Below are 4909 nucleotides of genomic sequence, written 5' to 3'. Positions count from 1 at the left end.
GATCTACATTTGTTGCAACAATAAGTTGCAATATGCGGAAAAAAAATAGCAGCTGATTCCAGTTAAACGAGTTCTTCCTCTCCAGCATCATGCGGTCTCTGCTAATGAGGACGTAGAAATCCTCATCTCGATCATCATCATCAGCCTTATGAGCAGTATCCTCAGCCTTTGACCAGTCTACATCTTTGGCCATAGACTTAACTGGGCTAGTAGATGATGCATATATGCCTACATCTGTATCAGATGTGCTTGCAACTAATGTAGCTGCTATGTCCTCATGTTGAGCAGCTACTGTGTCTCCAAGTTGAGCAGTTGTTGTAGTTCCACACGTCTTAGCTACCCGACAAATCCCAAGTAGCTCGGCGATAATATCTATTGTGACCTTGAATTAAACACTGCGTACAATCACAATGTAGGAAGATGCATCTTGAGGCATGGAGCACATCCTAGTTTTAGTATTGGATCTAGCTACTACATGTTGTTTCTTAGCAGCCAATGAAATCAAGCATGGACTAAAATATATGGCATATCCTGTTATTGATCTAGGATTATCAGGGCTACCAATCCAATTGGAATCACAGAAGCCAAGTAGTTGAAGAGAGCCCTTTGTGAAATGAAGACCAAACTGAAGTGTTCCCTTAAGATACCTTAATACTCGTTTGACAACAGTGAGATGAATTGATATGGGACAATGCCAAAATTGGCAAAGTTGGTTGACGCTATAAGAGATATTTGGTCTAGTCAATGTAAGATATTGCAAAGCACCTACCACTATTCGATACTCTGAAGGATCAGGCAAAGGTTCACTAGAAAACTTGGAGAGTTTGTACCTGAATAGTAAGAAGTTGATACAGGTTTGACACTAACCATTTTAGTGCAATGAAGAAGATCTGTCACATATTTTCCCTAATGAAGATGAAGGCCGTTAGTGGTGTGTGTGACTTGAATGCCCAAGAAAAATGAGAGTGCACCAAGGTCTTTGGCTGCAAATTCATGGCTCAAGGTAGAAATAGGTTGAGAAATAGTAGTAGAAGAGTTACTGGTAATTATTATATCATCCACATAAATAAGAACATGAATGCATATATTATAATGATGGAAGGTGAATAAAGAAGTGTGAACATTGGAACCAACAAAACCAAGCTCCAATAAAGCTTGTGAGAGACGCATGAACCAAACTCTAGGTGCTTGTTTTAACTCATATAATGATTTTTGAAATTCATAGACATAATTTGTATGCTGAGAGTCCTCAAAGCCTTTAGGTTGTTCCATAAAATCCTCCTCTTCAAGAAACCCATGGAGGAAGGCATTAGAAATGTCCAGTTGTCTAATAGACTAGTTGTGGTATACAACAAGAGCTAAGACAAGTTGAATGGTTGCTGGTTTGATGACTAGGCTCAATTTCATTGAAGTCAATGCCGTTTACTTGATCTAAACCTTTCACCACAAGCCGTGCTTTGTACTTGTCAATGGAGCTATCAGATTTTTGTCTGAGTTTAAATACCCATTTGTTCCTCACTACTTTCTTAGATGCAGGATGTGGACATAAAGTCTAAGTTTTATTGGTCAAAATGGCATTGAATTTGGCCTACATAACATCACACCAATTATGATGCTTCATTGCTTGAGAGTAAGTTGTTGGTTCTAAAGGAAGAGTGATTGTTGACAAAACTTGAAGATGATGTTTAGTGGAATAAAGGACTTTGTAATCAGGAAACTGTTTTGGTTTTAAGGAGTTTGGTTGGGACTTTGTAACCATATGAGAAGGTAAGGAGGGAGTAGGTTCTAAAGTTGAAGGTAGAGAAAAAGGAGAAATGGTAGGAGAAGTTGATGGAGTCAAAGAGACAGGCGTGTGACTTAATGAAGACTCGAAAGAATGTTGACTAAAAGGTGCTTCAAATTTTGTTGTGGTCATTATAGGAGATTGATTGTAAGAAGCTAGTTGTTAAGCATGATTAAGAGAGTTTGAGGTAATAGAAAGATCAATAGAAGAACTAAAGGTTGGAAGAGACAAACTTGGGACAGTGGAAGGTGCAAAACAAGGAGTAACAACCTCTGCAGGCCAAGTAAGCATAGGTGAGTCTGGTATAACAAAATTTAGTTCATTAAACACCATAACTTGAGATACAGACACGACTAGTATAAGGGTCCAAGCAACGGTAGCCCTTTTGGATAGCACTGTATCCTAGGAAAATACACTTCTTACTACTATAGTGTAGTTTATGAGTGTTATATGGACGAAGAAGAGGATAACAAATGCAACCAAATGTTTTAAGAATAGAATAATATGGTTGTTTATTGAATAACTCGAAATATGGAGAAACATTGGCAACAGCAGGAATACAGAGTCAATTTATAAGATAAGTGGCAGTTAAGAAAGCATCAACCCAATACTTCAATGGAAGTTTGGATTGTGCCAGAAGAGATAAACTAGTCTCAATGATATGTTTGTGCTTTCTTTCAGAAATTCCATTTTGTTTAGATGTATATGGATAAGTTAGGCGATGGAGGATACCATGTGTTTCAAGGAATTCTTTGAATGTAGTTGAAGTATATTATCCTCCATTATTAGTTTATAACTATTTTATTTTACAAGGGAATAAGTTTTCAACTAAGCACTTGAATTTAATAAAACACATAGTGACATCGGATTTGTGATGTAAAGTAAAGAGTCATGCAAAGCGAGAGAAATCATCAATGAAAAGCACATAGAATTTGCAACCACTTACAAAAGATATTGGTGAGGTCCACAAATCCGAATGGATTAAGTCCAAAGGAAATGTAGACCTACTATTTGACTCACTAAATGGAAGTTTGTGACTCTTGGACACTTGACAAGATTCACAAAGTTTATTGAACCTAGAGGAACCTAAGATAGACAACACAAAACTATTAACTAATTAATTAAGAACAGACTCAGAGGGATGGCCCAATCTTGAGTGCCAGACTTGGATTGGTGCTTTAACTTCTAGCAATGTAGTGAAAGATGGAGGAAAGATAGTCTTTGGTGATGATTTATTAAATTGAATGTGCTGCAAATAAATGGGGTACAAGCCTACTTCACTCGGTCCTTGGATGAGTGTCTCCTAGGTCAGCAAGTCCTTGACTAGTAAAAGAATGCAATGAGAATAAAATAACATTTGTTATCTTCACAGAAATTTTGAATTGACAGTAAGTTAGAAGAAGCATTGGGATATCTTAAAATATTTTTGAGTAGAAATTTTGATTTGGGAGAGGAAAATAATGAAGAACAAGTATGGGTGATATGCAAACCTCCTCCATTACCAAATTTTACCTTGTCTACAACCTAATATGGCTGCTATTGTAGAGTTAAGTTATCAAAATCAACTGTGATGTGATTGGTTACACCACTATCCAAATACCATGGCTATTCAACCGCCTGAGAAACATGGGATTGTGCTGCCAATGCTACAAGCTGAGATGGAGGATGGCGGCCTTGGTAGGAAAAGTTCATGTGATGATAGCAATCGAGTGCTTTGTGATTTGATTTCCCACATATCTGACAAGGTTGTTAGCTTGTAGAAAAGAGTTTATGATTGGTAGGGGACTTGGAGCTTTGCTAATAAGATGGTATTGAAGAGCTGTTGGGAAGCTTGGCTTGCGGTTAAAAGTAGTTCTGTTGCTGGAGAAATTTCTTCTTATTGTATTGTTGCTGCTTTGGCTTCTCGATGAAGAAAGCAATGCTACTGTTTGTTGCAACATGCTCAGTTTGTGTTTCAATAAGTTGCTCATAATTAAGTAATTAAGTTTGGAAGTCATCATTGCTGATTGTAGTATCACGAATCGCAAAGTTCAACGAGGTGATGAATGGATGATAAGCAAGATTTAGACCTCCCACTATATAGGAGATCAGATCCTCCTCATCTGCAGGTTTACCAATCGCTGCAAGTTGGTCAAACCAGCGTTTAGCTGTTAATAAATAGTCAAAGCAACTTCGAAACCCTTGGTTCAAAGTCTGAAGATGCCTCTTGAGATGTGAGATTCAAGATCGAGTGTGTTGAGCAAATCAATTCGCCAAGGTATTCTAGACTTGGTGAGAGGTGGTTAATCCATAAACCGTAGAAAAAACCTTCCAAGATAATGTGTGATTCAACCATGCCAAAATAAATTGGTCATTTTCCTGCCATAATAGATAGGCATGATTGCGATTAGATGTGGTCTTCCCAGTATCATCAACAATAAACTGGGGAGGATAGGGGTCTGAGTCATCAACAACGCTCAAGAGGTCATGGCTATACAATATTAGAATAAACTGAGTAGTCCAGTTGAGGTAGTTGGTGCCATTGAGTTTGACAAAGACCAATGGGGTGATATTAAGGATAACAAATGTAGTGGAGGATGCAATTGAAGAGACCATATAGGATCGAATGGGGTGAGCCAGAGTAGATTTGATACGAAGCTAGAAAAATTGAGGTGCATGGTTGGTTTAAGTGATCCTAGCTTGACATATATTCTTGTATTCATAATGATATTTACATATTTGAATACACATATAAGATAAGGGATTCGAAATACAAAGTTAAAGATTACAACAATTGGATAAAATGCAAACTATTATTCCTAGATTTACTGCATAAATTTTTGAACTAATTGAGGTTTATCTCTAGAGTCTTCAGATTCTGTTGTGTGCAGTATGTCTTTTCTAACTCTTCCCAACCATTCAATCGTAGATCTTTTGATGTGCTAGAATATATATATATATATATATATATATATATATGACCATTTTTGTGGATAGAAATATTAGCCAAATAACTGAGCTTCTCAATGCTCACCAAGCGAGATAATTAATATATGAGAAATAATAGTTGCAATCGTGATTGTGTAAGCATCGTGCGATCTTTTTAAAAAAAATAAATAAATATAAAATCCACATAAAAAAAAATAA

The 4909-nt window shown here is 36.8% G+C and overlaps 1 pseudogene; it reads right to left on the bottom strand.

Moving 5' to 3' along the window:
* Nucleotides 1–3805: 3805 nt before the first annotated feature.
* On the bottom strand, nucleotides 3806–3892 carry LOC122302076 (annotated as a pseudogene).
* Nucleotides 3893–4909: the final 1017 nt, after the last annotated feature.

The sequence above is a fragment of the Carya illinoinensis genome, chromosome 2, assembly GCF_018687715.1.
Source record: "Carya illinoinensis cultivar Pawnee chromosome 2, C.illinoinensisPawnee_v1, whole genome shotgun sequence".
NCBI lineage: Eukaryota > Viridiplantae > Streptophyta > Magnoliopsida > Fagales > Juglandaceae > Carya > Carya illinoinensis.
Note: the sequence above shows the minus strand (reverse complement) of the source record. Positions and strands in the feature narration are given on the sequence as shown.